The sequence below is a fragment of the Ailuropoda melanoleuca genome, chromosome 8 (genome assembly GCF_002007445.2).
Source record: "Ailuropoda melanoleuca isolate Jingjing chromosome 8, ASM200744v2, whole genome shotgun sequence".
Lineage (NCBI taxonomy): Eukaryota > Metazoa > Chordata > Mammalia > Carnivora > Ursidae > Ailuropoda > Ailuropoda melanoleuca.
In genome coordinates, this window is record NC_048225.1 from 65028484 (window position 1) to 65054503 (window position 26020).

The following is a 26020-nucleotide window of genomic DNA, read 5'->3' on the forward strand; positions in this document are numbered from 1 at the left end:
TGGCTTTGTAGCACACGTGTGTGTGCCTGCATGGGAAGTGAGTGGTCCTAACTCGGCTTGTGGGGGAACTGGGGGAAAGAGGCATGTTACACGTCTGAGGTAGTGCCAGGCATATTACTAATCTCTCATGTCGTCCTCCCTCACCACACTGACACAGCTATGTCTGTCCTGCACATGAGGACCCGTGTTCAGAGAGGTTAAGTCACTTGCCCAAGGTCACACAGCTTCCTGGTTCCCGCCATTTAATTCGTTGGATTTTTGTTTTGTTTCAGCCAACAGGCTAACCAGGCCCACGTCCTCTCTGCCTGTTCTGGGGCTCTCAGCTGCTCCCCCAGTTAAAAAACAGCCTCAGGTCGAAAGCAAGGGCTTTGTCCCAAGAGCGACCTTTCGGATGGGGGAGGCCTCCATGAAGGCCTGCTCTGCCTCGTTCCGCGTGCGTTCCCAGCCCCGTCTCCCTGACACACACAGGGAAGGCACGCTTCACAATGCCCTGAGAGGGGGGCAAGAGACCCCTGCCCAGGGAGGGCCCACTCTGCCTCAGTGCCTTTGCTCTGCTCTTGCCAAAGTCTGAGCGAAAGTCACTGAGGTGTCCGTGTTTGGAAGAATGCTTTTTTTCTTCCTTCTTCTTATGGTTTCTCTGAAACAGCAGTTAGGGTTTCCCTGGTGATCCTTCCCTCCCTAGCCGGGGAAAAGCCGGCGCTTCTCCGGGGCCGAGGCCGGCCAACTTTGTTCATTGTATCTGCCCTGGCAAAGCCTCCCGAGCCGGCAGCTGGGCATGCCCGGGCAGGTAGGGGCCCCCGGCTCGTTCGAAACCTGGCTGGGGCCCCAAGTGAAAGCTGCCCCCACCAGCGGCGAGCTGTGCGCCTGGGGGTGGAGGGGGTGGTGGTGAGGGAAGGCCTTTCAAAGCCAAGACCCCAAGGATCGGAAAAATTAAGCCCAAGGACTTGGCAGGGCAGGTAGCTCCAGCTAAAAATAAGAGTCTGGGCTTTAAGACCAACCGTCTTTCCCCCTTTAACAAACAAGAAAATTCCCCTAAAGACCAAATGCAGAAACACTTTTGCAGAAAGACCCGAGGAATGTCTTCTTTTATTCCCGTCTCCTCACGTGACGTTCCCCAGGCTGGGGGAGCCCGGGGGGATCCTTCCACGGAGGTTATGGCCGGGCACAGCTTTTCGGATAGGCAGCCCTCTCCAGCCCCCGAGGCCCGCCACCTCGGCCACTGCAGCCTGGGGTTCTTTGGCTGAGGGCTGCTGAGCTCCAGCTCTGGGGTGGAGGACATGGTCAGGACCGACAGCACCTGCTTTACAGTGGGTGCTCCTGATGCAAGCACAGCCCCGCTGACCCTGTGGGAGGGGGGCTATCCCGGCCAGTCAATGCCTTCCAGCACATTCTGGCCAAAGCCAGGAAAACCCTGAATGGCTGCCGAGCTCTGCTCCCCTGGTGAGCTGCCTCCTTCCCACAGCAACGAGAGGCCCACTTTCTAGACCTGGACTGGCACACAGGGGTCCTTTGTCAGGGTGATTCCCCCTGCCATCACCCAGATCTCTGCCAGGGGGCTGCCCACACTCCTGCTCTCAGGGCCTGTCCCATCCTCTCCCATCTGGCAGCTGGCCCCCTCCTTGCCCCACACCTGCCCCGTTCCAGGTCTCTGCACATGCAGGGCCAGACGCTCTGCCCTCCGTCCCACCTATCCCCGCAGTCGATCCCGCAGGAATCTGTGAGCGGGCCGTACTTCTCCACGGAGCTGCTTAGAGCACTCCAGCCCCCCGCCTGTTCTGGAGCCCCAGGAGAGGGTGCGAGTGCCCCCTGATTCTGTGTAGCATGCTGTGTCTGCCAGCAGAGGGTGAGCTTGGGACTGGGCGCTGGTCCTAGCGCTGCCGTATGCCCCCCAAGCTGCACACACAGTGGGTTAGACCCCCAGCCGTCTGACTAATGGGGACACCTTGCAGGCCCAGCACACAGCAAGGGCTCGGGCCCTGCCACATCCCACCTCCTACAAGACGAAATACACCTGAGCTGCCTCACGCTTCCTTAGACTCGCCTGCTGGGCCTGGATTTTTCCAGAAACATCTCGAGGGAGCAGGAGGGGCATCCTTGCAGGAACTTCCTGCTTCATCTGTCTGGGGTTCTCTACACCCGCCGTGGCTCCTGGGCAGTTGGCAGCCTGGCTGGCCCGGGCCAGGGGTCTTTGCACACGCATACGTGAGGGTTTGGAGGACCCCCCTTCACTCAGGTCAGTCAACCCAGAAAAGAAAGCTCTTCTAGGAGGGCATATTCCAGACCCACCCTCCTCCCCAGTTCCCAGCTTCACAGCAGCTGGCATCCAAGGGAGCAGCAATCTTGCCAACTCGGCCTTTGTTTGGTGAGCCAGGAATGGAGGTATCCTTCACTCAAAATGGAAATGTTCCTAACACTCCCTACCAGGCGGGGCCCACAAATGCTCCATCTCTGGTCTGGAAGGTCACTAACTTGGCTCCTCCTTCCTCCTCCCTCCTGGGCTTCATCCTCTTAAGAACTAAAAATAATGGAGGGCTAGAGGAAACACAGAGGGGTGGGGGGTAGTGGGGGAGGGAGGGAGAAGGACACACAGATGGAGACAGAAAGAGAGGGAGGGACAGAGGGAAATGCTCTGCACGCACAGAGGCCTAGTGTACCCCTCACACCAGGAGCCAGGGGGCCTCCAGGCTGCGGGACCACGGGGCTGGGAATCAACAATAGGAGGAAACCGGGAGAGGCCAAGCCGGGAAGGGCCCTGGGGTGGGGGAGGGTGGTGTCCAGAAGCTGACCTCCCCGTGGACAAAGCTCACAGGACAGAAGAGCTCAGCTTTTCCTCTGGGAAACGGCACCCGGGGCTCTGCCCAGCTGGGAGGGGCACCCCTGCGACACACACCAGGGCCTTTCCCTCCCTTTGCCTCACCCACCCTTCCCCAGAGACCTTATTTTCACTTTGGTAAAATGCAAAGAAACAAAGCCCAGTTACAGAGGGTGGAAATTTACTGAAGGTCCTCATTGGTCAGCAAGGAAGGGCGGGGCTACACAGCACCCCGCCCAGTGCCCCCTGGGGGGGAAATTCCTGGGGGGGCAGCCCCGCCCCATGCACCTGCTCCCAGTTCTTCCCTGGCCTGGGGGGGCTGGAGGCCCTCAAACCCTCCTTCCCAGCTTCCTGAGATGAAGCATAAGGCCAGGCAGGCAGTGTGGTGGGGCTGACGGCAGGTGCACTGTGCCAATAACGTAATAAGCAGCTACTGCATATTGAGTACAAGGGCCAGACACGGGGCTCTGTAAGCATCACGTATGGAGGACACCAGTGCCTCAACCTACTCCTGGGTTACAGGTGGGGACACAGAGGTTACACCGTTTGTCCCAGGTCCCACAGCTCTAAGTGGCAAAGGCAGGATCTGAACCCAAGCAGTTTGGCTCCAGGGTCCAAGCCCTCAATCAGTCTGCTGGGCCGCCCCGTTGTTGGTGGCCCGTGACCTTCCAGCTAGATGAACCCAGGCTGAAATGCTGTTATTCCTGGCTGGCGGACTTAGGCGAGTCAGCATCCTCTCCGAGCTCCCGCCCCCCACACATCTGCAAGAATGGGTACAGCACCTGTCCTGCAGGATTGTTTTCAGGACGAAATTCTCCACGTGCAGCCCCGGCTAGCAGACACAAGCATCCAGTAACGTGAGGACAGGACGGCACACCTCCCATGGGTCATGTCTGGTCTCTGAGTCCCAGAGGGGGTACCTCTTTGGGGGATGAAACAATGGCAAGGGGCTCTGGTTGGCTCAGCAGATGTGCTGGAGACAGCCTGGTCACCTCCTCCTCTGTCCCCCAGCGCTGGCCTTTGGATCCCTCTCACCCGCCACCCCGAAGGATGTGCAGAGGGTGAAGGCCACAGCCGGCAGGAAGTGGGTCCCCACAACGGCCCCATTCCCTGCCTCAAAATGAACCCTGGAGGAGCCTGGGGCTTGCCTTACACAGTCTTTCTGGAAGTCCAGAAGGCCTGGGAGCCGCTTTTTCTGAAGCCTGGTGCTGGAGACAGCAGGTGAGAGGCGGCCTGGCCCGTGAGCCACCAGCCTGTGCCCCCAGCGGATCCCTCCTGCCCCCCGCCCCCGGCCCTCTCCCAGGGACCTAGGTTCTGAAAGAAGTCACTCCACTCCTTCCTGGAGGCTCCACCAGACAACAGGGCTGGACTGCACGTCTTTGTCCCACACGGGAGCATGACATTTAGACCGCCAGGAAAATGCAGGGAGGTTTTCTGCAAAATGTTGAGGCTCAGACAGTTAAGCGTCTGCCTTCGGCTCAGGTCATGATCTCAGGGTCCTGGGATCGAGTCCCGAGTCAGGTTCCCTGCTCAGTGGGGAGTCTGCTTCTCCCTCTCCCTCTGCTGCTACCCCTGCTTGTGTTCCCTCTCTCTCTCTCTCAAATAAATACATAAAATCTTTAAAAGTGACGTCTCTGGGCCAAGAATGTTCACAGACACAATACTGCCTTCTAAATAGCTTCCGAGAACCCAGAAAGTGCTTGTATAAGAGATTTGCTAAGGGGCTTAGTCCGGGCTAACGCGGAAGACAGAGTTTTGGGAACTCCCACGTAAGGAATTTCTAACACGGAAACTTTTCAGGAAGAGCGTGAATGCCACACGAGAACTTACATGCAGTATCAAATACTGAGCTATATTTAGCAAGTATTTCCAAGCAAGATGCGTTGGTGCAATTCGTATTTCTGACAGATCCCACTGACTTGCCTGTGCTAAGCAGTGGGCAGCAAACAGAAATGCAGGCTGGCAGAGATGGTCAGAAACCCCGAGCTCGTTTCCAAAGCAGCTCCCGCAGCCGTGCCCCACAGAGGATGGTGCGCGGCGGCCCGGATTCCGCCCTGAGTCACCCAGCCTCCCTCTCCCGCCGGAGCCCGTCAGGACAGAGTCGGTCTCGGTGGAGCAGCCATGCATCTGTTCACGCGTAGGCCGCTGCAGACACAGGAAACGGGCTGCCAGAAAGACACAACAGCGAACCCCCAAGTATGAGCCAGACTCGTCAGCTCTCAGAACGCGGCTGTCCCCCGGTTCATCTTGACGTCTGTGCCGGTACGTGTGATTTTCATAAACAGACTGACTCATCGCCCTTCCCCGTGCGTCTCCGTCAACGGGGCCCCGAGTGCTTACTTAGCACTTTTCCCGGCCGCCCGAGCCTGTGGAGAGGCGGGCCATCCACGGGCCTCCCGGTGCCAGAGAGGCTTGAGGCCCAATCGGAGGACAGACTTGGGGGGTCCTGTATCCACTCCCTCCCCTGGCAGCCTGCACCAGCAACAGCAGTGGGGGGGCTCCCACCCTCCCCAGGCAGGGACACCCACAACTGTTGGCTTCACTTGTAGCTTTAAGCTACCGTGAGTTCGCATTTAGTTTACACGGAGATACCTGACAGCGGACAGGATGGGTTTTCCCAAGGCTGCGGGGGCTCCTGCCTTCTCCCCCAGCGTCACAGAGCAGCGGGCCAACAAACAGAGCACAAGGCCACCCGACGTGCCTTGCAGCCTGAGCCACACCCCTGTCCCCCGTCGGTCACCTGCGTGGCCTACAGCAAGCTCCCAGTTCTCTCAGACTCCTCTCACCTCCTTCCTACTGACTCATAGGCAATAAAACACGGTTTCAGAGACGTGAGTGGATTATCTGAAACATGCATTCCCGAATGCCAGAGGCTGAGGACCAGCCTCCGCGGGAAGTCCCTCCCGCCAAAGACTTTGACCCTGAACTCCAGGAGTTAGAGAGGCACTTGGAGGATGGGGCTGCTCCAGGCAGATGGGGTAGGGTCTCCCCACACTCTGGCCACAGGCAAGAGGCGGGAGCTGAGCCAGTGCAGAGAGCAGCCCCTGTGTGACCCGCACCTGCCTCCTGCCGGGCATCACGGGCGTCCTGAAGGAAGTCAGAGTGGCCGCCATGAGGCGGGACATCTGTCCTCCCGGGTGATCGCAAGCCGCCAGGAAGGACTCTGTCCCATAGAGAGGGACTATGGAGTCTCACCGCAGCCACAGCCCTCTGGCAGGCTCGGCCCCTCCGAGGCCTCTGGGGATGGCCCACATTTAGGAACCGTGACATAGCTTCTAGGGAACAGAACCAGCTGGCTGACTTATTCCCCTTAACTTTCAAGGCTATTATTAGGGCACATCTGTCTCTGAGTGAAGTCACTAAGGAAAAACCCAACCGAAGAAAATATTTTCAAGCGGTCGTCATTTCAATTTTGGGAAAAGGAAGCAAGGCAATAAAAGCACCAGAGAACCCTAGAATTCAGGGTGACCCAGGAGGAGGATGGAAAGTATGTGCCCTGGGAATGCGGGCAGCTGGGTTATGTATACAGCTCTCAGCAGGACGTGAATGGATGTGAACTGACGGCAGCTTCGCAAACTCTTTCTCCTCCCCTCCCCAAGCTGGGTCCTCTCCTTCCCCCACACGGGGAAGTCTGGTCAAGTTCCCCCTCAACCCTCAGTCAGACCCGGAGCAGAGCCACTTAGCGACAAGTGACCAGTGATGTGGGCCAGAGATTCCAGCCAGCAGTCAGTCCACCTATTTTCTTTGGCTACAATTTTTTTTTTTTCCTAAATCAGTTGCCGACACATACAAATGAGGACATTTTACACAAAAGCCAAGATCTCCAAGTGTCTTTGCGGTACGTGGCCCACCCTCCTGGGTGGCGTCCATTCACGGGCTACAGCTCAGAGGACACCTTGAGATGGGTCTTCCTGTCCCCCGTCACCAGGCCCTGGTCTCACATTATCACCTGCCCAGCGCCTGACAGCCTGTGAGTCGACCCCCTGGATTTAAAGACGAAGAGGAAGGAGAGGAGCCAAGGATGGCCTCGGGACCTCTACTGGTCTAAGAGTCTATTTGCTGGTCAAGTGAGTGTGGACATGGAAAGGAAAATGGACAACACTGCCCATATCTCAGACCACAGGGAGGATGACGCAGGAAAACAAGGGGATACGCTAAACACCTGACCGTACCGTATGCAAGGTAGGACACTGGTCATTCAGGGCTAAAGGAGCAAGGAAATGCCCAAGGAAAGCTGGTGTCTCTGGTTAGAGGACTTAGCTGGGGAGAGGCGAGCGGGGCAGCGGAAGCCCACGACACGGCTTGGTGGGCACCGAAGGGAGCTGAAATAGAACCTGGGGCTTCTGAGCCACCCAAGCATGCCGTCACGGCCGGGACCCCATTGTCTGCTTGCCAGAGAAGTGGAACAACACTGAGTCACAGCTGAGCAGCGCGGGCCCTGACTGGCCTCTGCCCCTCATTGGTTAGAGCAGAATTTAGAACCGTGGCACCTGCCACTTGGGACTGTCAGCCACCGCCTGGCCTGGGAGAGGAGACACGACGGCATCGAAGTGGGCCGGGAGGAAGCCCAGCATTACATCTGGGCCGTAAAACTCCCCTCAATGTCGGGGGTAACCCGGAGGGTCCCGGGCCTTGGAGTACTCACAGCCCGGCAGGCAGAGCCACGGTGGCTGGTGACCTGTGCTTCCGGGAAGCCCCTCTACACTTCAGCCTCGAGAGTTTTCTAGAATGTAAATCTCAGCATGCAACTCCAGGCCCCTCCCTGCTTTAAACCTTTGCTGGCGGGGCGCCTGGGTGGCACAATCGGGTGAAGCATCTGCCTACAGCTCAGGTCATGATCCCAGGGTCGTGGGACTGAGTCCCATATTGGGCTCCCTGCCTCCGTCTCTTGCTCTCTGTCTCTCATGAATAAATCAATTAAAAAAAATCTTAAAAACAAAAAAACCCCCCAAAAACCCCAACCCTTTGCTGGCTTCCTGAAAGCCTTCAGGATAAAGGAGTCTGACTCCCTCAGATGATCTCCGAGGGCTCTCGCCCACCCCCGCCCAGGCATCCCCCATGCTGAAGAGAAACCAGCCTGTTTGCTGAGACACACCATGCTGCTTGACGCTTCTGAGCCTTCTGTGCTGTTTGCTCTGCCAGAGATGCCTCACCTAAGCTGCCCAGTGAACTCGTCTTCATCCTTCAAAACCCCACTCAGGCACCACCTCCTCCTTGCACTTTCCTCAGACCTCATATCCCTTAGCCCAGTGCAGGAGCAAAGGGACCATGTCCCCTTTATGGCACCTGTGCCCCAGACCTCGTACGTCCATGTGCTGCCCGGCTCAGAGTGTATTCACATGACCGGGCTGTACCTCAGTGTCCCCTCCAGTGAAGTGAACCTGCCTTCAGGGCAGCAAACAGCTCGTCCACCCTGAATCCCTCTGCCCTGGTGCGCTCCTTTCTCAGGCTCAGGAATCAACCAACCAATGCCTGGTAACTAAATAGCTGGGAGTCCCCCTACCCCAAGACTCAGCCTGGTTGGGAAGGCAGAAGAGGAGACTCGCTGGAACCGCCAGCCCCAACCCTGGACTCAAAATAGAAACTATAACGTTGTTATTTCCTACAGCCACAGACCCCTATAGAAGCGTGATTCTTCCCTTTCTCCTAAACGTGCATTAATGTATTTAACAAGTATTACACCGGGTGATGTAGGAAGTATAGATTCACTATATCATATGGCTGAAAATTATAACACTGTATGTTAACTATACTGGAATTACAGTAAAATTCAATTTAAGAAAATAACAAGCATTATATCCATTACTACCCTCCCCCCCACGCACAGTTGGTTTTTGTTTTTTTTAACCAGCGCAATCATATACACAAAATTCAACAGTAGACAATTTCACTGTCTGCTTCTTTTCTGGCCATTTTCATTATTTGTTTTATTTCTTGATTATTGCTGAAAATAATTTTGTCATCCAGGAGAGATGAGTGTTAGAAAAATCATCCATGCCAAGTGCCAGATATGCTGGATAATACCACTGGTTCAGCGTCGTGACGAGGAGTCAGGTGGAGAAGAGAAAGTGAGGCTTCAGGAAAGGAAAACCCAGCTAATGTCCTGAGCCGACTGCTGGGCCACTGTCCTGGGGCCACCATCTGTAGGTAAATGGGCAGAACCGAGGGAGGACAGTACCAGAGCTTTCTTGGACTAACTAAAATGTAAAACTTCTAAGGATCAAAGGCCAAGAAACCCCCCAAACCAAAGTAAAAGTCAAGTAAACCGGAGAAAGTATTTTACAAAATATATCACTGTAGAAGGGTTGACATATTTTGTACATACGGAACTCAAGCAAATGAGTGAAAAAAACCCCTCAGATGCCAAGAGATAAACTTGGCAACATACACATAGTGAAAACAATGTGCTCTTTCCCTGTGAAATTAGCAAGAAACCAGAAAAATAGCAACACAAGCACCCAGGGGAGGAGGACACACAGGATCGCACCTGAGACCCTGGGGGGAAGCAGCCCAGGGATATGTGTCAAAGGCCATCAAAATGAACCTTTCATTAGTTATTTCCCCTCTGGAAATCTACTTAAGGAACTGTGGAAAAAGTTACAAGCACCAAGATGTTAATGATGCCATTGTTCATTTCACAATAGCATTGAAAATAGCCTGACACCCAACAATAGAGGAACGATCAAGTAAATCAGGGGCACATCCTTGGGACTGATCATTAAGTCCCAAGTGTTAGAAAGACACATGGAAAATTTTGTATAATGTTCGGGGCGGGGGGTGTGGTGGGGTGGGGAGAAAGCAGGAGAGGCTATAAAACACGTACATGGTTAATTTTTTTAAAGATTTTATTTTTAAGTCCTCTCAACACCCAACATGGGGCTCGAACTCGCAACCCCGACACCAGGAGTCGCACGCTCCACTGACTGAGCTGGCCAGGCACCCTGACACGTACATACTTTAAAAGGCTGGGAGGAAACACACCAATTTATAAGAATAGCTACATTAGTATGCATTTCTGCATACCACGTTTCTACTGAATTTGACAAGACTAGTTGGCCTCTTGCTCTGATTTTTTACTTCATTATATTGCACCATACTGCACGTAAGTTGGTAAGCACCCTCAAATCCTTTGCGAATTAAGACGGAATACAGTTAAGAATCGACAGAATCGTTATGTTTAGGAACGATATTAGGGTTACGATGATATACACCGTACATCATCTTCGTGTCCGAAACGTTTATAATATGGTTAGTTTGTTTTATACAATTTACAAAATGTACAGATCACCAAAAACAAAACAAAACAAACCCAGGTAAGGTGAATAAATTGCGCCCCCTCCAAAATGTCCCTCCGTCTGAGGAAGAAGCAGGGCTCTCTTCTTCTTTGTGTGGGTTCCGTGAGGTCAGGACTGGACAGTCTGCCTAGAATGGAACCTCGCAGAATTCTAGGAGCCCAGGCGGCCACTGGATAACAAACAGCTAGAATCTTCCAGTGACAGCCCATCAACCATTCAGATAGCACCTGCAGGATCCGGGTGGGGGGTGGTGGTGAACAGAACGTACAGAACCCTCCCACTGAGAAGACAAAAACGTGAGCTTCTCCAGGGCAGTGCCGGGAGGGGGGGGTTCATCCTTGTGCCCTCACTGCAAACCCGGGGCCCATAAAGAGCTCAGTAAATGCCTCCACTAAGGCATGGCTGGCCTCCCTCACTGCCGGACCGACATACAGTGGGACCCAGCGAAGTCCCTGATGCTCCTCTGTGGAAGGAGGCAGACGATAGACAGACAGACATACATATGGGCCGTCTGGGGGCAGCAAGCGTTTCGAAGAGCCTCAGCTCTTCCCGATCAAGGGATTTTCCTGAATCCTCTGCACAGGAGTGAGTCTCTGCGAGGCCTTCCGGAGCCTCTAGACACAGACACAGGGCGACACGTAAGGCCCTTCGTGTACGTGAGACGTGGCATATATTTCGAGTCTCTTGTCCTTTCAGCTCCATTATCTGTACCTGCAAAAAGTAGGAAGCAAGACAAGCCTGTGTGCGATTTTGATTTCTGAGTCGGCCAGAGTTGCAGGGAGCTCTGGCTCCGCCTGCCCACAGAGCACTGCCAGGTGGGCTCAGAGACCTGCTCTTCTATTGTTCTGTTTAATGATGCGTACAGGTGAGGCACAGACACAAAGAGGGGCTTTACTTCCCCTTCTGGCTCAGTCACAGAGTCAGGTGGAGAACAGAACATGAGAAGCTTCAGGAAAGGAAAACCCAGCCAACCTCCCTGGCTGAATGCCGGGCTAATGTCCTGGGACCACAGTCTCTAGGTAAATGGGCAGAAACGAGGGAGCACAGAGTGGGAGGTGGGATCCCCACGTGTGCCTCAAGCTCCACTGCCCCCACCCCCAGCTCAGCGGTCAACCCCCCAAAGCCAGGGGCTGTCAGTTCCAGGCCACAAGAAGTTTTCCATGCTTTCGAAGACTCTGGGGGGGGGGGGGGGGGGGGGGGGGGGGGGGGGGGGGGATTCAGAAGTTCCTGTCACCCAAACCAGCCCTTACAAATAGGTTTTTATATTTTAAAAATAACCAAAATTAACAGTCTTTCAACTTTTTTACTGCCCTCCCCCTTGTTTTCAGTTTCTTTAGAATCCCTGTTTGCTTCCTTCTCCTCATTACCTGACCACCAAGTCCCGCTCTGCTCCCCTTGCCACTTCCAGAAAATCCGCCGCGGTCTCTCCTGTGGGTCACTCCTGGGGGCTGACCGCGTTGGCGACTCAGCTGCTCATCCACTTGCCTCTGGCCCAGCCCGTGGTCTCCCCACCCTGCACAACTCGGTAGTCCGACTCAATTGAGCCCAACCCAGTTTCCCCCCCAAAATGAAGCAGGACGACAAAGCACCTCGGTGAAAAGTGCAAAACAGGGGCACCGCAGGGTACCCTGAACACTCTACACCGGAGGGAAAGGAACCCGGTCCTTCAGAACCATGTGTGTGTGTGTGTGTGTGTGTGTACACGCGCTTAAAGACAAGAGANGTGTGTGTGTGTGTGTGTGTGTGTGTGTGTGTGTGTACGCGCGCTTAAAGACAAGAGAAAAAAAAAGGAACCCAGTGAGGTGCTCAGAAGGGAATACTCTGTTGTAAGTGGTGTTTACCACGTTCCACTGCGTGCTGAGGAGGAAGTGGTTATTCTAACCCCAGGGGGGGGAAATGCTCGCTTGAAACAGGAAAATGGAACTCTGACAATTTTCCACTAGCAGCGTGCAAGCAGCCGCCACACTTGGAAACGCTTGCACAAACGCTCCCAGAGCCGCGTGCCTAAGAGTAGTGCTATTACCCCAAAACCCTTAAGCACAGAGCAGGACTNCACAGAGCAGGACCGAGACACAGCTCCACTTCTTTCCAGAGACATCTCGGCCCTTGGAAAAATGCTCAGCGCTGCTTCCCTTACCCTGAGCCAATGGAGAGGCCGGGAGCCCCTGGGAGCTCAGGGGAGGAGGAAGGAAGGGTCGGAAAACCCAGGCTGAAGTCCCAGCCCAGCCATTTACTAGCTGTGGAAATTACTCAACCTTCCTGCTTCTGGGTTCCTACTTCCTCTCTATGAGCTGCTGATATTATTAACCGATCTGCTCACATCCTCAGTTGTCGTGAGACTCGTACGGAGGAATAAGGCCTAAAGTCGGGGCTTTGCTGGAAACCCGAACGCGCGTGCAAATGCAGGTTGCTACTACCGAACGTCCAAGCCTTCGGAAAGCTTTCTGGAGGGCTGACCTCTGGCTCTCGGCTCATTCCTCCAGTACATCTCCGCTGGACTACTGCCCCAGCTCAGCCTGCAGAGCCTTCTTTGTAATTCTGCCCACAGTTTTGCAGAATGGCAAATATTCTATAGAGTGTGCTCAGTGGAGTGTAAGCACGACCAGCTAGCAGCGGGGAGCGACCAGTGACACGGGCCCCCCGCTCCCACATGCGATCCAATCCAAAGAACAAGCCTTCCCCCTCAATGACTAATTTGCCTGCTTGGAGGGTCAGGCTGGCTCTAGTTCTGAGTCATAGTTTCCACTTATTAAAATGAACATCTGCCTGCTGCCCTGATGCCTTATGTACACAGGCCTTTCGTTCACGCTCACCTGCGAGGCAACCTGATGTCTAAGGCAACGGGGACAGCAGAATCACGGCCACCCCATGCTCTGGCCTGGCCCCTGGCCCCGCGTGACCTTGAGCAGGCCGCTCACCCTTCCCAGACCTTGGCTTCCTCATCTGTAGAATGGGGATGGTGACAAGACGGGCCCGGCCCAGCTCCGAAGGTTATTATCACCACCACGTGAGGAGGGCCCAGCTGTGAAAATGCTTTGTAAGCCACAGACGAGGTCCGAATGCCAGGTATATGTCGGGGTATATGTTGAGAAAGTGCCTTGAGAATCACCCTGGAACCTGGTTTTATTTTAATCCATTCATGGATGGAGGACCGACCTTGATTTAAAAAGACTTTAAGCTAGCGGCCCAGAGGCATTCTTAAACGATTTCTAAATAAGTTTATCCAAGCAAGTCACAAAAACAAGACCTTGAAGTGCAAACAGGCTTTTAGAACTTTTTAAACAGGGAAACTATAATTCTTCCACTTTTCTTCCTTCACTTGTTTCTGCTTTAGAGGCTCGAAAAGGACGGACCTAAGCGTACCGTGTTGCCTTTTAGGTAGAGCTAAATGCGGTCTTGCAAGTCCCCTCTGTTCCCACTTCTTTGCCCGGAGCACCTCGGCAGCTCCTTGGCCAAACCGGCAAACCCTCCCTCCCCGGCTCCCCGGGGCTAGTTTGGAAGCCCAGAGCTCTGTTTTCCTAAGGTCTCTAGGCCAAAGGCATCCCCATCATCCATCCAGGAGGGTGTTACCCTCGGGGAGGGAGAGCAGGAGTTTCCAGGACACACAAAGTCTTATTCTGCTCACAAAGGATATTTACCAAGTCAGTCCCACAAGCATTTGCCAGGATCCCGGCACAAGGGCAGAACTGGGACGGCCTTCTGATTCATGCGCTGGCAGATCTACCCTTGTCTATTCTTAGCACCCCAGGCAAGATGCCACCCAGCTGGGGAGAGACCTTTGTGTCAAGGTAGAGAAGTCAGGAAGAGGTATGTGTGCAGGAGAGAAGCAATAGGAGCTGTCTGAGGTTTCCTCCAGAGAGGAAGGAAAGGGGGGAGAGAGAGAGAGAGAGAGAGGTGGGGCTTCAAGTAGTCGCTCCTTCCTTCTCTAACCTCATCTGAACCTCAGACAAGCCCTGCCCCAGAATCAGAAGCCCAGGAACTCAGCCCCACACTAGCCGAGGCTCGAGGAGGCCGAGGTGTGCTCCCACTGTGCCTTTTGGGCCCAGCTCATCACGTAGCCTCACCCCTGCCCACGCGGCTGGGCTCTGGGCTGTGCCCAAGTCTGCAGGATGGAGGAGCCCAGAGAAACAGAGTGGAAACACTGGAGAACCCCTCCATCCATGGCAAAATCCAACCTACCGCAGCCCTAACGCATACGTTGCCCCCACACTCCTACCACCGTTTACAGAGCACCTGCTACGTACGCTGCCCTCTCGCCTTCGTAACAGGGGGGTATGGTCCTCGAGTTACAGACGCGAAAACAATCCTGGGGCAGCTCAGCTGCCCAGGAGAAGAACGCAGCTGACGGTGATTAAGGAGGATGGGCTTGAGGAGAGGACGATTAGCGTCACCTGTGTACATCTCACGCATTATCCCACGTGTGCACCTGCTAGGCCAGGTGTGTACAGGTATTACTTAAATACTTTCACAAACATCAAATGAAGGAATTAAAAAAAAAAGAAAGAAAAAAGCCATGCTGCCAATCAGGTGGCGGGAGTGCCTGTTTTTAAACAGACTGGTCTACCCCTATGCCTGTCCAAACCCAGCACGGGGCATGGAAGCTGACAAAGATTATTTAGCTGACATTCTTCATACGAAAAATGTTGCAGAAGAACCAATACCCAATGGCAGCTAATTAAGCATGACAAAAACGGCTGCTGGAAAACAAAACTGAACAACATAAAATGAAAACCTGCTGCCACAGACTTAGGACGGTGCACAGGCACCAACCCAGTGTTGCAAGACCTCAGACTCCCACCCGAGAAGGAGGAAAGTACAAGCTGTGGGCGGACGCCTGCGGAGAGTGCCCTGCCACAGGGAAGGGGCCAAGCCCTCGTGGGAAACCAGCTAGCCTGGTCTCCTGGTTAGAAGCAGGGCGAACTCAGGTGGGCTTGTCGGTGTCCCATCCGTTGCCCCATCTGTAAAATGAGCTTGGGACGCTGTGAGATTGCATTCTATGCTCTCTAGGTGTTCCTTTTGTTCAAATCAGTATCTGTCCCAGTCAGAGAGAAAAAGGATGAATTGCCTGTTCCAAAAAGAGGCTGGGCTGAGGCTTTGGTCAGGTTTTCACGTCGTCTCGACCACCACGCTCACAGTAGACTTAGTCCAAGCTGCTCTCCAGAAGGAGGTTTCCCATGTGACCAGTGAGGTCTCCCGGGAAGTGACAACAGAGAAGTCAATCATCCCAGGAAGAGATGTTTGGCAGGCTCAGAGTGGATGCCAGAGAGAGGGGCATCTCAGGGGACAGGTCCCCGGGGAGGTGCTATTGACAGACCAACAGGGAGAGGTGGCTGCCCAGAGGACAGGCCAGCAGGAGAAGGCCCACGGGCTAACTGAGGCTCTGGGCCAACTTCTTCAGGGATCCCTCCATGTGTCCCAAAGAGCTGGGTGCCTCTCCAGAACAGAGCCCTCTGCCTCTCCATGCATTAACTTGCTGGTGTTTCCTTCCAACGGGGCGGGGGGGGGGGCAGCATCTATTTAGAATTTTACAAGGTGTCGTTTTGTTTCCATTTGTAAAAAGACATTAGAATGCACCAAAATTCCAAAGAAAACTGTCCCTTTGTAATGTAACCTCTCCTCTTCTCTGCCTGGCTTATTATAAAATCTCTAACCCTAAAGGGCCGTCCTATTCTGTGCTCCTGGAGTTTGGGGAAGAGCCTGGCTTTGGGGAAGAGCCTGAGTTCTTCTGGGTCCCAGGTCTGCAGCTAATTCCTCATCCCCTAGAGCAAGTCATGCCACTTCTGAGCGACAGTCCACAAAACGGAACGATTAACCACATAAGCTCACAAATAATGGCTGGCCCTGAAATTCCGTGGTTTGGGATAGTCTCAAAAAAAGCTGAACTGTGGGGACTGACCCGCGTTCAGATTCTGCTTCCCTTTTGAAGTGGTTTTTAGGGAGAAAGTGGATCGGAGAATGAAGATTTTCTTCCTTATCAGAATGCCACAAAAGAGTATACTTAAAATTGCATTTTGAGAACATGAAAACCATTTTTTCCCAATAATTAGGAAAATTGTCTAACAGGGTGAGTATACGTGATTTTCATTTCTTTACGGTTTTCTGGATTTATCCAATTATCTATAGTGGACCTACAACGTGTGTTGAACAAACTTACGAGTTACTGTGTTAAACTATATTTTGCTGGGCACAGGTTGAAGAAGAGAGGCTGACTTCTGAAATCCCTGTCTTCGCCAGTGTCAAAGTGTTCACGCTCCAACCAGAGGGTTCATCGAAGCAATGCCGCAGCGGAGCGGGAGAAGGGGACACGCTGGAAGCCCCCAGACCCTGGTGCTTCCCACTGAGCTAGACACCTGGGCTCCGCGTCTGCTCCTGGGACCTCCTGACTGGCACCAACCACCTCCTGGCCTACGCAGGTAAGGTGGCTGGAGACCCGCCACTGGGGCCGCATTCCCAACAGTGAGGTTGGAGAGCTCGGCGCCCTGCCTTTGCCCGGAGCGGGGCGGGGCGAAGCTCGAGAGGCGTGGCAGAGCGCAGGGAGGAGGGACGAAGCTGAGTAGGGGGCGTGGCAATCTCGGGGAGGCGTGGCGAAGGCCGGGGTGGCGCGTGGAGGGCGGGGCCGCATCAGCGCTACCCGAGAGAGCGCTCTGCTTCTTGAAATCTAAGTGGCATTTCTTGAGATTCGAGAGGCGGCATCGACGTTCTAAATCCTTTTTGGCAGATGTGAAAGGTAGGAACGCCTGAGGGCAGCCGACTCCCAGCAGGAGGAACAGAAACTCTCCCCCGCGAAGAGATAGATGCTGGTTTTAGGGTCCTTGTCCAGGAACAGCAGGTGAACGCGTTACTGCAGACTGGCTTTACCACAAGCCACTGTGCTAAGTTACCCACGGTTCTTTGGCGTTAAAAAGGAAGCAAAATCTTACACTTTGGGGCAGGAGGAAAAACGGGGCCCAGGCCCTTGAGCAGGGACGTTGGCAAAAAGGCCGGCACCGTGCTAGGAACTTCTCCGGGAACAGGCTCAGGCTGGATGAGATAGAGTCAAGCCCAAGAAAAGGTAGATAGAGAAAACTACCGTCCAAGAGGCATTTTTAATGCCTTCTCTCACCTGAGGATTCACACTGTCCTCTTACCTTGAAACCCACTGGACACCAGAGCTAGCCTGTCCGTGGGAGAAGCAGAGAGGGAAAACTTTGTACCTTATGCTGGGTGAACAGAAGACCTCACCCCACCCGCAACACACACACACACACACACACACACACCCCTTGCGTGTAGGCTAAATGGGCATGTTCCTTCATAGCCCCAGGAAGAAGTCCCCAAAGTGGTCAGCGGAGGTCTGAAGTTCTCGTACCAGCCACCAGAATTCACCCAGGATGTCAGGATGATTCATGCCCTGGCAGCCTTTCAGCTGAGCACCTTGGTCAGAAAACTGCCTGCCTCCTCTCGTGTCAGACCCAGGGGTCTAGTGAGAAGGTCTCAGCCCCATGGGCTGTTGCTGGTTCCCCGGGAGAAGCCAGATGGCTTTCTTCCTAGCCTGAGCTTGAAGCCTAGAGACAGGTGCTTCTGCTGTTTGGGGGCGTTCCTTCATTCACCATGGGGTTGGCTTGCAAGTTTACTACTGCAGAGCACCTTGGGAATGGGGCAGGGAAGGAAGGGGAAAGAATTCATGGTGTGTCCGGCGCGCACGGTGTGCCTGGCATCGTGCCAGCGCTTGTATCCGTGCTCAGTCTTCACAGCCACGCTGGCAAGAGCGCGGAGTTCAAGTGTAGAAATTGATAAATCTGCCGCACAGATCCAACCAAGGCCTCTGCCAGATGTCAGGCAGCCCTCCCCCAGCTGCCTGCGCCACGCGGAGGAACGCCTCCATCAAGGTGGAAGAGTTGATTTAAAAATTATGCAGTCTCTTATTTTAAAAATCAATTTGCATATCTTTGCATAGTACAGATGTGGATCCATGCTTTGTCCTTTCCCACCTGCAACATTTAAATGCCATAACCCAGGCACTGAAAAAGGAGTGAGCGCAGGGCTGTTAGCGGACCATCTTTTGGCAAGCCTGCAGAACACAGCTCTCCTGACCATACCTCACTTCCCCCTTCAAAACAACTGTCTGGATTCTCGCCTCTGTCTCCCAGGCCCAGGCTGGGAGATCGGATGCCGCTTGGAAGCTCACAGGAAGAAAGACACCATTAAATAAGAAGTCATTGCAGAGCTATCTGGAAACAGTTTGTAGCTGAGATAGGCGGGCCACCCAGAAGGCTGGCTGAGGGCTCCCAGGCAGGTGCCACCATCTCGACTTTCATTATTCAAAGAAGCACCAGGAGCACCACCAGCGAGAGGCTGGCAAGTGCACGCAGCGGTCCGTAAGCGCGGCTACACACGAGCTTCAACTGTGGGCTCCATGACCACTGTTCCCTGGCTCCTGTTCTCAGAGAGAACAGTAAGACTTAACTGGTGTGGATGGCAGTCTGGCATAGGATTGGTGATGGCCCCCACATTTCCAACCTTCCCAAGTTCCCACATGTTTCCTAGGGGAGAACCACTGGGCTGGTGTTTGGTCACAGCAGCCCAAAAGAACTAGGAAAAAGTGAGTAACATTCAGCAAGTCAAGCGGGGTTCTTGAGAACAGAGAAAGCCCAGAGGGACTTCTGTTGATCGGCAGTGACAGGCAAGGTGGCAAGGGGGACCAAAGGTTTGGGAGCCAAGGAAGCAGGAGTTTGAATCCCGGCTCCAGCACTTTGCCCAGTGTGTGACCGAGGCCAAGCCACTGAAAGGTTCTGAGCCTTACTTTCCTCATTTGTAAAATGGGGGTAATACGACATGCCTCACAGGACTGTTTTAAGAACTAGCCGTCCCAGGACACTGCCTGGCATAGACTAGGTCCTTGGTCAATGATGCCAAGGGAGCCGTGGGCTGACCTTGCCCTTCGGAGGCGACACTGGGAGGGAGTGAGAGTCACACTTCCTTGGGGAGGAGCTGTGCAAACAACACGAAGCCAAACGTGGTGTGGGAGACGGGCAGGGCGGGGACTCAGCCTGCACAGCGCTCCAGACATCATTCCCCGCCCCCAGACCCCGCTCCACGTCCCAAGTTCAGCCTCGGGAGGAGGCGTAGATTTAGAGGGAGAGTCTCAGTGCATTTGGCCGCAGCTCTACCTCCCAAGGTGGGTGGCAATTAGACAGGATTGTGTCACTCCAAGCAGCTCTGCCCAAGACAGGTCTGTCCACCAGGTACCGACACCCACTCTCTCCCTCCCGCTTTGCCCTGAGATGCTCTGCGGGCAGCCAGGCCCCCGAGGGGCAGCCCCCACACAGCAGCGTGTCGCCTGTTCCCTACGAACACGGACAAACCTGGTGGCAGAGCTAGAGCTCGGGAATCTGTGACAGGTGTCCCAAGGCAGAGAGGTTGGGAGAATCCCAACTCTGGAACAATAGCTCCCCGTTCGCGCTCCGAGCAGCCCAGCACTAAAGACCCTGCTGCCAATGTGACTATTTCTCCTTTTCCTTTCTCTCTGTCCTCCTTTCACAGCGGCACACTTGGTGCAGCTCTTTTACACACATTGTTCTCGTGATGTTCAGAACAGCCCAGGGAGGCTGGTGACGGCAGGCGCTGAGATGCCCCGACTCACCAGTGAGAACACAGAGGCTAAGCAGATCTCCTGACTTGCTCGGCATCACAGAAATCCTCAGAAGCAAAACCGGGACTTGAATCCATGTCTGCATGCCAAGAACCTGTTACTCCCCACCATGCTATGGCCCCTCGCCCTCTGTCCATGTCCCCCTGCTCGCTGTGGGGTCTCCATACTGGGAAATGGGGGGATGCAAGGAGAGGTGGCTGGCTGGATTCGCAGTTTTTTTTTTTTTTTAAGATTTTTTATTTATTTGACAGAGATAGAGGCAGCCAGCAAGAGAGGGAACACAAGCAGGGGGAGTGGGAGAGGAAGAAGCAGGCTTCCAGCGGAGGAGCCTGATGTGGGGCTCGATCCCAGAATGCCGGGATCACGCCCTGAGCCGAAGGCAGACGCTTAACGACTGAGCCACCCAGGCGCCCCTGGATTCGCAGTTCTAAAACTGTCCGCTCGGGTCACACATCATTCCCTCTTTTCCATGCCTCTCGCTTATCCTCATCGGAGAAATGGCAGAGCCGCCCGCCCAAGGCCAGCATGAAGGAGGACTAAAACCCAACCGCCAAGCACCTTACAGAGTCTATGCCCCAGACGGTGGCTTTCATCCTAGCAAAGTTCACGCTGGAGGGTTCCTACATCGCTGGTCCAAAGTGGAAAATGTTCAATTCCAGCCAAAGAAGGCTATCCTGCGAATACCCTGGGGCATGCCCCATTCCAACAAACCATCTGGCTTTCTGGGTCTCCGGGAAATTTCCAACACAAAGAAGAAATGAACCAGGAGAAAGGAAGCCAGCCAGCCCTCACCCTTGGCACAAAGCACTGATGCCGGGGCTCTTAGGAACAGAACCAAGGAGAATGAAATAGAACCAGCATTCGGTGTTTCCCAGGAAGGGAACGTGGAAGAAAGACAACATGCCCTCCCCCCAAAAAAGAATTCACGGCGAGAAAGTCCTGCTCGTCTGCTGCTCGGCGCTCTGCAGCTGGCCTGCCTGGCACGGGGCTCCCAGGAGGGGGTGAGCCCCAGCCAGGGGGAAGAGCAGCCTGGCTATCCTCCCCGTCCTCTCTCCAAAGTCTGCATGCACTGCCTGCCTTTGGAGTCACGAAGCAGCCCACCAGCTGGCGAGCAGGGGAGGGGATGACAAAAGGGAGCTGGTTTGTTTTTTTGGGTTTTTTTTGGTTTTGTTTTGTCTTGTTTTCTTTTCACCTGAGAGGGGTGACCACCGATTCAATCCATACAAACCCGAAATCATTCCTGTCCCAGAACCGGGATCTCTACGAGCCCACCTCGGACAGAAAGTCTTTCCACCACAGAGGAGCTGGAAGCTCTCCTCCCCAGGGAGACAAGTGAATGCGTGAGGGTGTTTTAAGAGCCTCACACTATTAAAAGGACATTGTCAGAGGGCATTTCTTATGCTCTTCGTGGAGCATAGACCCAGAGATAAGAAGACCCAGGCAGAGAGGGTCTAAAGGCTTGCGTGGAGGCACAGCTGTGGGATCAGAGTCCAGAGGCATCGGGGCCACTGTGCTGCCCGTCGGGGGACCCCGCCTCTGGCCTTCCACCACACACACGCAGAGGTGGGTGCTGATTTGCGCTGAAAGACAGGACTCAGCCTCAGTCCTTCAACGGGAACAGCGTCGTGAGAGAGGCACCCCCAAGTCCCCATCCTCAGCGATTACCTCTCCATGCCTGGATTTGTTGATGCCACTTTCAAAACTTGACGTGTCCCCTTGTCGCCCACAGCGCGTTTTTGTTTCCCAAGAGTTCAGCCCTCCAAAATCCAGCTCATGCTGTGCTCCACATTCAGGATGCTCGATGGGTCCACAGGCCCCAGCTCCTCACCCCCTCCCCGCCACTCCCCTACGTCCCACTCACCATTTCCTGGTCCCGCCACATCGTCCCAGCTTTGGGCTGTGGGGTCTTTCCACTTGGAACCTTGTTTCCCTCCCTGTCCAGCCACAGGAGTCCAATGCTATACCGAACACCTGGCTGGACTGTCCCAGGTCCTGGGACACGTTCTGGGATAGCTGCTGGCGAGACTCCCAGCTCGCCTGGGGCCGAAGTCACCCCTCTCTGGCTGAGCCACGCCGCCCTGCCCCTGCCCCTCCCAGGCCCCACAATCTGATTGCACAGCTCCCGGACCAGCGACACCTTCAGCTCCGCCACACACGGCAGGTCCTGGGGCTCGCCCGGCTGGAATGTTTAGCATGTACGAAGTATTCAGCTCAGTGTGTCTGTACAATGAACCAAAGAAAAGTCTAAACACACTGTAGAAGCAAACAAAAAATCCCCTTCTGGTTATGAGGCTCTAGATCTGGGGGAGCGAGGGGCTGGCTTTGGAGCGCAAGGAGCATGGGGGGCAGCACGGGGGATGAGGTTCTCCCCGGGGGCAGATGCATGTGGGGTGACGGGGGGGTGAGGACGGTGTGGGCAGCCGGTGAAGAGTGGAAAGCATGAGGACACCAGCCCCAGATGAGCAAGCTGCTGCTACGGAGTGAGGGAACAGCCCGGCTGGCGAGCTCCGGGAGGCCCACGCGCACGACGCAGCAGAGAACTTCTGGAGAACCCAAGGGAAAGCCAGCCCAGCAGACATCCCGACCGGTTTGTCTGCTGGGTCAGGGAGGCAGCGGAGGTGGGCGGCCAGGGGCCAGCTCTCAGCAGCATCTGCCCTGGGAGCAACAGCAGGGCTCTGCCGGCTGAAGGAGGTCTCCAAGTCTCCAGTCGCCTACTGGGCCTAATCTCGTCTCTGGGCACCTCTGGTATTGACTGGAAAGGGGGCCATGGTTAGTTATCCCTTCAGGTTCACAGAGATACAGTTACTGGACTTGGACCCCCTTAGAGCATCTCCTAGGCCAGAGCTGGGGAGCCACTCTGGGTTCCGGGGGAAACTGGGGACAGATGCTAAAGGCTCAGCCCATTCAAGTCTCCTTCAGCTTGGTGGGGAAACACAAATCTCCCGCACTGCCCCTCCTTGCCCTCTGAGGGGCCGGACCTCCTCCAGCCTGCGGTGTGACGTGCCCTCCGCCCCAGCACAGACCTATACCAACATTAAAGCTCATTAAACCTATGGGCCAGGGAACTCTCCAAACCTCCCCAGGGCTAAAAGGCTATCTCCAGGGCGTGCACCTCCTCTCTAACTAGCATTCCTTTTTGAAATGTAAGAGGTAGCTATGCACAGTGTTGGAGGAGGCCATCCCAAAGGGCCTGGGTGTGTGTCCAGCCCTCCCGAAGCTTGTCCTGGGGTGCATGGTGACACCTGTCTGCTGTGACTCAATGAGGGCCCCCTGGAGCAGCCAGCCTCGGGCTGGGGTGCTAGAGTCTGAACCCGCGGGGAGCAGGAAGGCTTGGATGCAAAAAGGAATGACCTAAAAAAGGACTCTCTCCATAGCGTCATTTACACTTGGGCTGAAGTAGGCTCAGCGCAGAGCAAGGGGACCACCCTGGTTAAGAAGAGAAGGCAGAAATGAGGGCAGAATGCTGCCACATATTTAGGCCACAGGCCACAGAACCACGAGCTATCTGCGAAGAGAGCTCGTTCGGAGCCACGAGCGTACGGCTCCCGTCCTTGGATGAAAACAGACATCTCACCCCCTGCCCAAAGTGGGCTGAAAAGAGGCGCCAGGAGGGCCTGGGTCTCCTCCACCGCCAGCCCGTCACTCCCAGCTGCCCGGTTTCTGTTCTCCAGCTCGGGCACCAGCCTGGGGAGCAGACTGCCTGGTGTGCCCAGAACGGCTTTGTGCATGGAACCCACTGGCACACGAGCGAGCTCAGCATTCCCTGAAGCCGCGGTCCCGGCAGATCCACGCACCCGGGGGCCTGGCCTGGTGCAGAGACGCTGGTGGGGCCTGGATGGCACGACAATCGCTCCTCAGCTTCAAGGCCCTTCGTGTGTGGCCCTCTGCTCAAGGCAATGCAGACTGAGGTCAAAAGACACGGTCCCCGCACTAACTTGGGGCATTCACCAACTCCCACAGGCATCTGGGGAGAGGGGAGAGCTGGTCCCACGAACCAGGCGTCTGCCAGGACCAGCAGGTGAGTTTCTGCAACAACCTTTACCCCCTCGTGTAGTAAGAAACAGCAGAAACCCTGCAACAAGCTTTCCTCAGGATAAACAGACCTAAAGTGGAAACCAAGTCCGGCCCAAGTCCAAGGCCAGGAAGGAAAAACACGGGCTCAGTGCTTCTGAGAGTTTTAACCCTTCTGACAGCGCTAAGCAGTGAACTGGAGTCCCTCTGCAATGGCAGGTCGGGCCAGTGACGTCACTATAACAGATCCCTGCAGCCCTTGGGGAAGGGCAGGCAAGAACAGCCCCCTATCTGTGACAGGTGCAGTGCTGTACAGAGCTACTTCCGGAGACCCCAGCCTCCACCAGCCCAGTCCCATCTGTTCGGGGTCCCCTGTGAGACAAAGAGAAGTGTCCCCCCCTCATTTTGTTATATTTGACATTAGATGGTAATAAGTCACGAGGGGAAGAGAGGAAAGGGACTCCACCCTGAGCTTTTATGCCAGAACGTCTCCTGTGCCTTTCCACCTGACATTCAGAAACCCAACCCACCCACAAGCCTCGTCCCTGTCCTCCTCTCTGCCTGAGCCACAGACCACCCATGGAGTAGGTCCTACCACAGACACATGCTCTTGGGTGGGCTGGGGATGGGGTCCAGAGGGAATGGTTTGAATGCGCTTTGCTCCCGCATGCCATCATCCAATCCCCCCTACACCCAAGTCCTCCCTACTTCACAGACATGCTCTCGATCCCCCGAGTTTGCGATCCGACCTCCTCGGGATATGGTTCCGCGACGCGGTCAAAAACAGCCCTCTCTGAGCAGAGAGGTTTCGCTCTGTGAAGATTCCTAAAGCCATCGGGATAGGTTTTCCTGCCAAGACATCTGACAACTGGCCTATTTTTAAAGTTCCAACCAATAATCTTTTAAAAGACACAGCCAAAGAGACAATGACCAAAAAAGTAATGGGGCCAATATGAGGTTTCTGTTTTCCAAACAAGCCAGAGTCTACCCATCCGGATAAATAATTTCCTCAGAGTGGTCCCCTTCGGAGGTCCTGCCCTTAGTCCATGGAGCTGTGTTTACTCAAAACAGTTTAGCAAAGTCCTGTAGAAATAGCCTTTGATTGACACAGAGTGTTGAGCATAATGTTTCTAACCGTTTAACCGGCAGCCCTACTGTGTGCCTGGTTCCATTTAGGCCCCGGGGGGCCTGGAGGTCAACCAAACACGGTCTTTCCCAGCAACATGGTCGGGGTAAAGAAGGGAGGAGGAAGGAAACACCAGATTTTCTGAACACGTACCAACCGGGCTGACTGCTTTCGATGTGTTGCCTTTAATTCGCACACACGAAACTCCTCTTCAACGCAAAGGCTGAGATGGAGAGGGCCTAAGTACTTAACCAGAGTCGCCCAACCTGGAAATGCCAGAGGAGGAGCTGGCCCGGGCTGCCACCCCCTGGGGCCGCCCTCCCGTGAGCAGGTCCCCTCCTGGGTGTGGGAAGGGCTGTCCGTCGGCTCAGGGCCGTCCATCGGCTCAGGGAAGCTCCGTCCGCATTGGGACCCAGGGCAGGGGATTGCCACGTGTCTGTCCAGCTCGGGGTCTGGCCTCCAAGCGCCTCCTGTTTATCCTTTCGTCAAGAGCCTTTCGCAAGCCAGGTGGCAGGGAGAGCTTCTCCAGATAGGAAACAGGCCTCTTCTGCCCTATTTATATAAACTTTGACCGACAGGCACTCCAACATATCCGCACATCCCTCACTTAGTCACACAGGGGACCGGCCGCCAAGACTGGCTTCTTACAGGTGCTGAAAGGCAGGAACAGCCCGAGTGTCTGTGGAGGGAGGGATGAGTGAACCACCCCACGGAATATTACTCAGCCTTGCAGAGGAAGGAGGCGCGACACCTGCCGTAACACGGAGGAATCTTGAGGACTTTGCGCTCAAAGGAGTATAACCCATTGTAAAAATAGATACCGTATGATCCCCCCATAGGGGGCACATCAAGTCAGTCACAGAGACAGGAAGGAATGGTGGTCCTCAGCGGGGGAGGAGCAGGGGAGCTGCTTCACGGGGACAGGGTTTCGGGGGGGAAGACGACCAAGTCCTAGAGGTGGATGGTGGCCACAGTTACACAACGATGTGAACATACTCAGCACCACGGAAACGCGGTTTAAAATGGTAAATTTTAGGGGCGCCTGGGTGGCACAGCGGTTAAGCGTCTGCCTTCGGCTCAGGGCGTGATCCCGACGTTATGGGATCGAGCCCCACATCAGGCTCCTGTGCTATGAGCCTGCTTCT

General features: G+C 54.9%; 1 protein-coding gene and 1 long non-coding RNA gene across 2 annotated transcripts in view; both read right to left on the minus strand.

The window, feature by feature from the left end:
• The window catches only part of ITPKB (inositol-trisphosphate 3-kinase B), a 90412-nt gene that overhangs the window by 24096 nt on the left and 40296 nt on the right, over positions 1-26020 (minus strand). The gene's annotated exons all lie outside the window — the stretch shown is intronic.
• On the minus strand, positions 9993-11823 carry LOC117803395. Its single transcript, XR_004627225.1, has 2 exons — positions 11475-11823; positions 9993-10818 (listed from the first exon to the last, which is right to left on the minus strand). It is a non-coding gene; the product is annotated as an uncharacterized LOC117803395 (long non-coding RNA).